The following is a 12,618-nucleotide window of genomic DNA, read 5'->3' as shown; positions in this document are numbered from 1 at the left end:
CATACCAATTTTGTTATTACAAAAAAAAAAAAAAAATACATTAAACGGAAACAAATTCCCAACATAGAAAAAATCACCGAAGCCAATCTTCGTTGCCTTCCACAGCCAACCTAGCCATGCAGCCCTCCCAAGGTTTCGCTGCACCAAAGGAACAAATCCCCCAAGTCACAGATCCACCCAAGGCCCCATGTGGCCCATGCTGACAATCAAAGCCGCGACACCATCTCTGATGTTGAGAGCTCAACCACACACCACCGTGACAAGAAGAAGGAAAACCAGGGGTGAAGATGTCATGCCCTCTACTCTTACTCGTTAATTTCTATAATTAGCTTTTGGTAATTTAATGGTTTCTGTGCGGTATATGATTTTTATGATAACTCTAGTGAGCTTTAATCTCCTTGATTCACCCGTGATCCATTAAACGTGTAATTCGCGTACATATTTTCATGATAGTTAAATAATTAGAGTGATAACTCTATAAAATATTTATTTTTTTCTTATTTGCGTCTAATTTAATTTTGTTCTCGACGATTTTTATTTGTTTCATTTGATTTTTAGTTAGTTTCATTATTTTTGTTTTGCGTCATTTTATTTTAGTTTAGTTAATTTATTTTGATTTTATTGTATAGGTGAATTTGGTGAGAAGGTAATTATTGGAGGTTAATAGGAGGAGGAAAAAGGGGAAACTGCGAAGTAAAAAATACATCCGGAATAAATACTTCTCCACGCACAAAAACTCAGTTCCAGCCCTTGCTCATGCGCCAAGTCACCAGATGCTTTATTCCAGCCAATGAAAGGCCGCCACTTGTCTCTACTTGCATCAGCATCTTGATTGCCTTGCTTTTCCTTTGTTGCTGACGTGAGATGAAAGGTTATAGTCTCTAGTGATTCGAGTTTTTAATTTGAGTTAAAATATAATTTTATATTAAAATTTTTAATTGTAGTAAAAAAATTAAACGTGATTTTTTAAAAAAAAATTTAACTATAATAAAATTAAAATTAAAAATTTAATCAGTTAAATAAATAAGGCGTATATAATCAATCTATTTTTCCAGCTGCAACAAAGGGAGACCCCCTTGCACGATTATTCCACAGTAAATATACCTAAAACTAACAGCCCCATTAAAAGAGCTGAGAGAAAAAAAGCATCTGGGGATTTTTTTTTTTGGGAATTTTGGAGTCAGTTTTTAGGGTTGTTTTATTTAGAATTTTTATATTTAGGTTTAGAATTTTACAAGGGAAAAAATAATTTGAAGATCAAGAACTAGAAATTGAAGATTGGAGAGTTAAGTTTGGAGACCAGTGATACATCCGCATAAGTTTTTTTTTTTTATTTCTCTATCTCTGTATTTTTGTGAATTGAGATGTTGGAACTCTTGATTTATTTTATTTTTATTTTTATGTTTTAATTTTATGTTGCCAAGGTTGTGAGATTACTAATTTTATTTTAATTTAATTTAATTTACTTTTGCTTTCAATGAATTTATTTACTAAGAGTCTTTTGTTCATGATCGTTCTTTCTTTTACTATGCTTAATGATTTCAATTATCTGGCTAATATTTGAATTATTTTGGAGACCTAGATTGAAACTTAAGAAGATTTTTAGGAATAGCTTCTTGTGAGAGAAACCGTAAGGTGCATGCGACATCTAGCGATAGTAACATGACTTACATGAACAATTAAGAGAACCAGATAGCGTAATAATTTCTAGAGTAGTAAAATTCACATCAAGAGATAGCGAGTTTACATGCTAGGAATATGTTTGATAGCATTCCCATAAGGACTATTAAATAATTTAGGCTTTCTCGTTCTAACACATAATAGGTGATGTTTGTAAGAATAATGAATTAAATTAGATTAGTTTTGGTGAGATCAATTGCCCTAGTCTTTTATTTATTTGAGTCTTTTATTCTTTGATTTTTCATTTATATTTTAGTTTTATTTTTTTTTCTATTTTATTTTTGATTGTTCAAATAATTTTAGAGTTAACTAATTTCGTTAATTAATTAAAATTAACGCAATCCTCGTTGGAATGATATTTTACTTACTATTTTATTATTTGTATGTGATATTGTGCACTTAAAATTTTCACATCATGAAGCAAAACTCATAAAATTAAATTACGAATGGAATTTTTAATGCCGTAATCTTGATCGGAGAGTCAAAATTACTCAAGAAAGTGAATTCTGTAAAATTCTATTCTGGGGCCAATCCTGCTATTATGTCAAAGTTTGGTGCTGAAAATATTATTTTTACAAAATAAGGTAACTCAAAATATGAATTTTAAAAATAGTTAGACCACTTCTTCAAAGCTGATAGGTTTTAAAAAAGTTTATAATTAGGTGATTTTTAGTCACCTTCGAACACCACCAATAAAAAATTTACGACTCTAAAATTTAATTAAAAAAAAGTAAAAAGGGAATTATAGATACTCCTAAGTCTATCAGACATTCTCTCTTTCTCTTTACGCTCTATCCCTCTCTCACACTCTCTTTCCAGAAAAAACAAAACTATTCCCAAGGTAGTTTAGTAACGTTGCTCACTTTAATTAGTTGTTCTCATTTTTCATCCTATTTTCTGCCCACTTGTGGAAAGAAGAAAAATTGTGGGACTCACATGTATTATTTTTCACTCAATTTTCTCTTACTTTCTCTTTTCTCTCCTACCAAACAACTTACATTTTCCATTTTCTCTCTTAAAATCTCTCCACCTTCTTCTTTCCTTCTACTTTTCTTTCCTACTAAACATACTCTAAGTCAAGAACGAGTTTTCATCATCAAAGGATTCTAGAGCCATTTGTTCTTCGAGGATAAGCCTCTCAAACTTTCTAGTATTTCCATTATTGTGATGAAATGTGCATTCCAATGATCGTAGATTGAGCTTTGTTGATTTGAGTTTCTTGAACATTAAAAGGGATGTTGAATCAAGTGTTGCATGAGAGTTTCAAACATTTAAGCATGCATGAAAAGTGTTTGCTGAAATGAACATGTAATAGTTCTTCTGGCTAGTTTTAGATTTTTAATTTTTCGGGATGTTTTTCGTACTATTTTGTCTCAGCCATTATTTTTTCTTTAAAATAGACATTTTAAACGGGTTCAAGAATCACCTTAAAATGATTTTTGTAGAATTAGTTATGAAATTAGTCAAGAAGGTGACTTCTGTAAACATTTGTCAATTTCTTGATGAGAATTTTAACTTCTATTTTGGGCTAATTTTAATGAGTATGATAATTTTAAAAAACGATCTATAAGTCTACTTTCATTTGGCGGTAGTTTCATAATTTTTCAAGTTTCCTACTATTTATTATGAATTTTTTCGTAAAAGAAGTCAAATCTGCCCATTTAAAAAAGTTGCTATGTTGAGACAAATTTTTGTAGTCTTGTTAAGATTGAGATTTGGACCGAGTTTTATGAGGTTTTATAGCTTAAGATGGTTAAGATGATCGTGCAATAAAGATCTTTAGAAAAATTAATTTTCCACTCTTTTCTTTTTAAGTTTGCATGTCGTGTTAGTTGCAAAAAATGCATGTAATGTGTTAGTTGCAAAAAAAAAAAAAAAAAAAAAAGAGGGTTGCATTAGTTAAAACATAAAACTGTAGCTTTTGAGAGTATTTTTGCACTAAAAGGTTTTTGAACCTTAAACTAGAGGTTTTGAACTTCAATTCGATTTGTGGATCATTAAAAATGGAGACCGTAAACAAAGTTATGAACTTTTTATGTGTGTTAAGATTTATGGAAATTTCTGCAGAAAACAAAACATTTTCAGTCAGGTTTTAAAATATTCTTACTGGCCTTAACGGAATTGAAACAGGTCATGTAATGTATCAAACAAGATCTAGATGTCTACTCTAATAAGAGATAAGAATCATGATTTTTCAATTCTTATAGAATATTTTATGAATTTTTTTGTGTTGACGAACCTGTTTTAGAAAATATGAATGCAGTGAATTGTTTTGATGTGAAAGTCATGTGAAAAGAGAGAAATTATTAAGTTTATGATATCTTGCTGACAAATTTCCTAGGGATGAGAGGATCATATCATTTGTGAGCCGATGATATATTTTTTTAGATTGGAAACAAAATTAAAAACCCCCATAAGAGTTGTTTTTCTTTTGTTCTTTCTGCCCAAATTACGTTCACGTTGTCTCCTATCAAGACATATAAAATAAAATAATATGATTTTTTACTTTTAGAAATTCGTTAGTAAGTCAAAAGTACCGTAGTACTCTTAAGAGAATTTGTGATGCTCCAATTAACAGGAAAATGTTTGTTAAAAATAGGTGAACACTTAATCCACGGTTGTGAACCAAACAAATCAAGGTGGAGCTTACATTTGGGAACATAACATTTAAGGTATGTGGACTATGCACTTGCTGTTGGAAAAATGACTTGAAAATTCTTTTTTCAGAGTACCATTTTGAGACTCGATTTATAGCAGACTCTACTTCGTGTTAGTGATGGCTCAATTTGGAATTGTATTCTTCGCTATGAGAAGATCAAAATAATATATTTAAATGCTCAAAATAGTGAACGCGTAAATGAGAAATTAACTCTCAAAGTGCTCCTGTGAAGTTCGAAAAACTGATGGGAAAACTTCTAAGAAATTAGAAAAAAGTGGAAATGTGTTTTATCACACATCAGAAAGAGACGATGTTATGGTCTCCTCTAAACCCTATATAAGGGACCCCCACTCCTCAGTTGAGACAGACCAAAATTTCAGAGTTCTCATCTCCTCTTAGAAATTCTTTCTCCGGCTCTAGAGTTTTTAGGTATTCAGTGTGATAGAGTTTAGACAGGTTTTCAGTTTGCAGGGATAGAATCGTTGTGCGCTGTTGCTACTAGTGAAGCTGTTGTATCCTGAGAGGCAGACACCTATTTGATCCTCACACACTAGTGGCAAGAGGGCGAATCTACTTTAAGAAAACTGTGCGTTACACATGTCTCGGTATTTTCAGTTTAAAGTTTTCTTTATTATTAGTAATTCATTATTTTGAATTATTGTTATAATATTACTGATGTCCTTGTAATTTCAGTTTCTATTGTAATTTCAATTTCTGTAATTTCCATTTTAATATAATTCTCTATTTCTAGTTATTCTCTTCATTTATTTTATATATTTTGCCTAACAATCTTAAAGCGAGCAGATTCCTTACAGAGGGACATATTACTGGAAATTAAGATCGACGTTGCATACTTATTTACTAGTTTTGTATTCGGTATTGTGCTATTTGTATTGTGCTATTTTAACGTTTTCTTTGTTTATCTTGTACTGTTTTTTTATCCGATTATACATGTACATATATATATATATATATATTGTTTATATGCGTTTGATTTTGTTACCAGATTTTACATACTCGTTTTCATTTATGCTAATTATTGTCCGAATATTTATATTGTATTTTCCTTATTTAGTTTTTTCCCCGATTGCTAATTGTATGTTTTGACTTTGATTCGGCAGAGTTTACTTGTCATATATATTTAGGGTCCGTTTAGTTTGCTGGTTCAAGTTTTTAATTTGAGTTGAGATGTTATTTTATGTGAGTTTTTTACAGTAATAAATAAGTTATATATGACTGTTTCTGAAAGTTTTTTACTATAATAAAACTCGAATTTTAAATTCGAATCGGTAAAATGAACTTGACCTTATTTTCTTAATTTTAATTATTTCGGTTTATAACATTTGTATATTTATTCATTTTGTTTGGTTTTTCCACCATATTAATATCTTATACTTTTTTATATATTTATTGTTCTTCACGTGATTTGGTTTGGTTATAATATATATATATATATATATATTCTTGATTTGTTTTATTTTGGTTTTTTTTAAAACTTTTTGTTTCGGCCAATTTTGGGATTAAAAAAACAATTGACTGGAGGAGTAGATATTTTACATATCTTTGAAAATATTGTGTTGTTTAGTAGAGATGTAGAATCCTAGAAAGCTATTTCTAAGGAGACTGGTTTAAGAAGAGCCTCGTGCCATCAGTCTTTTTTAGGAACATTATTTTGTTTAAGAGGTTGGTTTTTAAGGAGGCTTCATTTCACCAATTTCTTGGAAACATTCTTAGAGGATACTAATCCTGATAATTACACAATAAATTTTTGAAAAGATATTTGTGGTTCAGAAACTTGGATTTAGTTTTTCCAATGGCAACCAATTTGGACTCGAACTCTGTTAAAAGTACGACATATGAAAATGCCTTTGTGGTTGTGGCAGGAGTGCCAATCCCTGTGGGGGAGTGCCGATTTCGGCAGTATCAGTTTCGGTTCCTGTGAATCTCATTGGAGAAATTCAATGCGTTGAATTTCAAGAGGTGGTAGCCAAAGATATTCTGTCTGACCTCCTTGGACCTTGCGAGGTTATTGACCGAGGATTTTCATAAGCTCAATGATGATGAGCAGGACATACAAGCCATTAGTGCGGCTGAGGCCTAGAAGCACTCTTGACTTTTTGGGCCGGAACTACGTGTTGAATGGTTTGGTAGATTCGTTGTGCAATGTGTACGGTGTGAATACGAGGGGCGACAGGTTCAAGTTGAGACCAAAGGAAGGAATTTCTAAGAAGCATAAATTCCGATGCTTTAATTGTGACGAGGTGGGTCACAAATAGGCAGATTGCAGACTGTCGAAAAAGAACAAAGAGGCTAATGAGACTGAGGACATCACTCAAGGTGTTTATGATATTAGCTTCTCTGCAGTGGTCTCTAAAATGAACTTGGTCGGGTCCAACCCAAGGGAATGGTGGATTGACACCGGTGCTACTCGGCACGTTTGCTCAGGCAAAAGAATGTTCACTTCCTTCGAACCAGTTGAAAATAGGGAGAAGCTATACATGCGAAACTCTGCAACGTCTGAGATCCAAGGCCAAGGCAAGGTAATCCTGAAGGTGACCTCTGGCAAAGAGTTGACTCTAAACAACATGTTGTATGTGCCGGAAATCTGAAAGAACTTGGTGTCCTAATCATTGTTGAATAAGCATGGATTCTGCATAGTGTTCGAGTCTGATACTGTCATTTTGACCAAGAATGGATTGTATGTGGGAGATAGGTATGTAACCGAACGGCTTTTTAAGGTCAATGTAATGAATGTGAGGCCCACAATGAATGAAATGAAGAATTCTTCTGCTTACTTGGTTGAGTCTTCCAATGTATGGTATGGTAGATTGGGATATGTTAATTATGATATTATGCGGAGATTAATTAACTTAAATCGCATACCCACTTTACATATTGATTCCAAACACTAGTGTGAGACTTGTGTTGAGGCTAAAATGACAAGGTCATCATTCCAAGGAATTAAAAGCAACACCGAACCCCTTGATATGATCTGTAGTGATATATGTGATCTAAAATTTGTGCAAATTGTTAGGAATGATGTCCTAGAAGCATAAGATATAATATGATATTTATTAATTATTTAATAAAAGAGTTTATTCATAATTTTATGTGCATATATTTATGAATATTTTATGAATATCAATGAAAATTTCATGATTATTTATGTGACTTTAAACATTGTATATAAGTGTTGTATGCGAGAGGATAATGTTTAAGGATAATAATAAAAAATGATGTTCGTAATGAATTTAATTAAAGTTTAAAATCTTTAATTAAAACATTACAAATACATGTTATTTCCATTTAGAATTTTGTTAGTTTACAACCACTGCAATATGAAATATCATGAGTTTGCAAATTTCCTAATGCTCTTATAGATGCCAAATATTTTAAACGAGAAGCTGAAACATGTCTAAGACGAGAATGCCATAAATAAAAACTAGAAGAATTAGAACTCAAACGTAAAGAAAAAAGGTCATCACTAGAAGCTGCAACCTCTGGTACTCTCAACTCATCCAAAATGTATAATCCCCTCTATCTATGACTTGTCCCAATAAACTTATGGGACCGCGGATCCTGCACATGATAAGAAGTAGCATAAAGGAGACTGTGTAACTTAAGTCACATAAGTGACTAACAGAAACAAGGTTCAACGTAAGATTAGAAATATAGTAAACATTGGTAAGAGAGAAATTAAACATGCAAACAGAATCGATGCTGGCTAATGACATAGGAGTGCCATCAACAGTCATGACAGATACAGATGAAGCAGGACATAATGAAGAAAAAGATAAGTAATCAGTGACATATGATGAGAAACTTTTGAAATTGTTCGAACATAAATGGGTTTAGTTGCTCTCTAATAGACCGAAGAGAATCATCTCTAGTTCCGAACATCGTGAGAAACAAAACAGGAATGCGAGTCAAATCAATTCAAGAAGAAATCAACGTAAGCGGAAGGGAATAAGATTACGACCACCAGAGCAATTGCATGAACTCTAATCTCGAATCCCAATAGCAAATTAATTCTTTGATTGCATCAGCATATTAAACCACTTGATCAAAAAGTATAAATTCAGGGAGAAAAAACTGACGCGACGAACCGTATTGCTCTGCACCAAGTTTGCCAATCAATTATACGAGTTGCCAATTTAAATGGGAATCTGTGTTATATCGTAGGTGCTTAGGTGAAACGCAACAAAGTAACCCACATCAAGACAAAAACCACCAAACGAGTCGCACGAATGCCTAGGCCAAATCTCATACAATTGCTCAAATTATCACAAACTGTTATTCTTCTCAAAATCAATTGCAATATAAATGTTTGCCCCCAATTGCAAAGTGAAAGCAACGATTCTTCTCTAGTTTCAACGCAAATTGCAAACTACCTACTAAATATCAAATCCAATTCTAATTCCAAACGGGAATAAAACCAGCGCATAAGAATTGAAACTCTGATACCATGTTAATCTAGAAACAATTGGGAAGAAAAAGTGTTAGGGTTGCTACATTAGAAAATAAGGTTTATATAGACTTGCAAAATAAATGAAAAGACTACCCTTACTAAAAGATAAAGACAATTAATAGTAACTAATATTATTTAACAATTACTATTACTCGACTTATATATGTAGTGTTCTTATGGTTTAATGTGTTTGAGGAAATCTTCTTACATTTTATGCATTCAATCATATTTAAAATAGCTAGTCTACTCGCTTACTGAGCCCTTTAGTGCACTATGATTTCCTTGTATTGCAGGCAAGTCTATGGTTAAAGAGAAGTGAGCAAGAAAACGAATCAAGGTGGTGGTACATGAGGAATACGACCAATTATGACCAACTTTTGAATTTTAACTTTTGAAGAAACAAACTTTAAGTTTTTTGTTTTGTTTTTTGTTTTTTTTTTATGATGTTTGGACTATGTTATTTTTAGGACCTTACTTTTAAACTATCGCGGATATTGATGGTCAAACTTTATTACATCTTTTGGGAAATAGTCATATGGCCCAATATGAACCTCGTATGAATTAAGAAAAAAAATCTCACGAAATTTCTGCATTATAAATATGGTATTGTAACCACTTTAAAAGATCAAAATTTTTCGCATTTTTATGGTTAGGTAAATTAACTAATTCAAATTTTGATTTATCCTTAATTACATTATCTTCAAGTTAATATGTTATGTATGTATTTCTGCGTCACGGCCTTCTGCCAGCTTAAGCTAGTAGTTAGGCAGCAGGTCGTGACAGAAGATCCCTAAAACCACGACCGCTCCCATATAGGCGGCCAAAATCCCGATGACCCAACTCTTTGTCCTCACCAAAGAACCTTTTCCCCAACCACAGGGTTGAAACGGCCATCAAATCTTTCACCGAGATGCCCGAAAATCCATTAATTTTAGAACTGAAAATCTGGTGACCAGCCAAACGGCGGCACTGAAATCTGGCACTAAGAGGGAAGAAAAATCTAAGTGCACATTTGTTTTATTGTTCGAACTACTGTTCAAACCTTTTTGCTACAATATTTTCTCATACAAATTTTAAATTTCTGTTCAAACTCATGAACAAAATAGGTCATAAGAAACCCTAGCCAACCCAAGAAAGAGAAAAAGAGAGAAAATCCTAGGAGATTTTTTTCGACTTTTTGGGCATGTTGCTTAAATAATTAACCAATGATTTATATTTTATTTAATAAAACAAACCTATGATCAACCTTTGCTTTTCATATTACTAACTTTGTTTTTTAGAACTAAAAAAAAGTTAAATAAGCCAATGATTTACTTTGTTTCTAATGAATAAACCAACTACCATTTTTTTAAAAAAATCCCCTATCTCTTGTTCTTTATCCTCTCTCTATCACTAACTTGTGATGATGCATTTCGTTGCTAATGGCCATAAAATATTTAAGAAATACACACCAAAAAAAAAAAAAAAAAAACTTCCTGACTTTTTTTTGGTGTGTTTTTTTAAATATTTTATGGAAAATTCCTGGTTTTTTTTATTTCTCTCTTCTTATCTTTTATATGCCTCTGGTCGGCTCTGGAATAGTTTTTACACATTGAAAGCAAAGAAAGCCAATTTCTTTTAAATAATCTCTTAATATTCCCCATTCCATCGAATTTCTTAAAGTTATGTGATTTGTGTCCATCATTGGGGAATATTACTTTTATGTTTGAATTGAGTTCGATTGGCCGAATTCCTACCATTGAAAGTGTAAGGATAATATTTTAGCTCCAAACCTGGACGAATCCGAGAAGGCATGGCTAAAGAAAAGCCACTGAACTGATTCTGCGTGAGCTTGTTATGTGCAATGAAGAACCAAGATTTTATTCAGGAGGCATAAACTAATAATTTGGAAAATATTTAAAATTATTAAAATGTAGACTCCTAATACTATTAATTAGTTGGAAGTTTATATCTGTTTGGAACTCGTTTCAAAATGATTTTATTTTTTGTATGAAAATGAAAATAAAAATGTTTTCATTTTCAGGCAGGAATCATTTCTGAAAATGCGTTTAGTAGTTTTATTCAGAAATTTTTTTCAGTCTAAAAACAACTGAAATTGCGTTTGGTGGTTTCATTTTTGAAAACATATAATAGTATTTAAAATAATAATATATTAAACTCATCCTCAGCTTGTCCCCTTTCAAACACCAATTTATTGTTGTTTCATCAATTTAATGTCGTTTCGTCAATTAATATCCTCTGACGACATTCAACGGTGAGAAGCCGCCCGTCGATGCCTCGAGCTCTCTCAGAGTGTACCAATGCCCCCAACCCAAGTGAGAAACCTCAGGAACAGCCACAGTCACCTGATAACCACCACCACCATTTTCATTATAATAACAAGTTCTTCCAAACCTTGCCGGGTAAGAAATCCGATGATCCCTGCCAAACACCTAGATCTTCAGCAAATACCGGCAATACTGGAAAAAATCATCAGCAAATCAGATTTATGGGCATACCTCGGTTGATTTGGAGGAGTAGGGGCGAAGAGCAGAGTCAGAGACCGAGAAGAAACCGGAGAAGAAGGCTGCCGTTTAGATCCCGAGACTTACAATTCCAGCTAGAAGCCCACCGCGAGAGGGAGAGAAGAGAACGGCGAGAAGGAGAGAAGAGAATGGCGAAGTGGGAGAAAAGAGAACGGCGCAGAGCGAGAGAAGAGAACGCCGAGAGGGATGGAGGTAAGCTGGAGAAAATGAAAACGGAAAAAATGAAACGACTTTAATCTATTTTTAGAAAAGTATGAGTTTTTGGAAAAAATACAAAAACGTTTTTGTTTTTAATTTTGGTACGGTGCTTCACCCAACACGATCTCCTTTTCAGTTTCAATTTGTTCTCCTCGAAAAATGTACAAAACGTTTTCTAAACCAGAAACAAACGTGCCCTTTGTGTTACACGCGTACATATTTAGTTTATTGAATTTCTTGGATAAACATAAATTTTTTTGAAGAGTTTAATTTTTGTAATCATTCTCTTAAGTTTTTAGTTAGTAAAAAAAAAAAAACCTAGTAGAATGGGCTGAAAATGAATGTTTTCAATCAAACTGTGTTTCTGTTCAATATTATATGTATATATATATATATATATATATAGATACGTAGTGAGAAGGAGAGTCAAACTCAATCAATATCATGAATCATGGGATTATGCTTTATGGCAATATTTTGTAATATTGTGTAATTACTTTTTTTTTTTTTTTTTTTACTTAGGAAATCTGTACAGACTTTGTTCTTCTTTCCTTATTGTATGAAGACCAAAAGTGTATATATTGTAATTGTCGTTATGAATTGAAAATTGTTTAAGCCATTTCATACAATTTTATTCCTTGCCATTATCTCTAAACGTAGAACATATTTGAATATTATAGATTTTAGTGGCATGGCAAATTAGATGAAAATTATTTAAAAAATGCATATGAACAACTAGTAGTTGAGAGTGCCGTAATAAAACAAATGTTTATGTAGAGACACATCAATAAAGACAAAAATAGAAAAAAAAATATTTATGAGATAATAATTGAGAGGATTATATGAAAAAAAAATCTTAAATAAAGATACATTTGAGAACAATTATGTTAATGGGTCATTTGTAAAAAGTTTTCTTGTTTGATATCATTTTTTATATGATAAACACTATATATGAAATTCGATATAGAGACATATTGAAACTTTAGTTAATTAAAAAGAGGGCAAATATGTATGTATGTGTGTGTGTATATATATATATATATATATATATATATATATATATATATATATAGATATATATATACAAA

Source organism: Morus notabilis, unplaced genomic scaffold, assembly GCF_000414095.1.
Source record: "Morus notabilis unplaced genomic scaffold, ASM41409v2 Scaffold220, whole genome shotgun sequence".
NCBI lineage: Eukaryota > Viridiplantae > Streptophyta > Magnoliopsida > Rosales > Moraceae > Morus > Morus notabilis.
The sequence above is the reverse complement of the archived record's forward strand: the minus strand, read 5'-3'. Positions refer to the sequence as shown.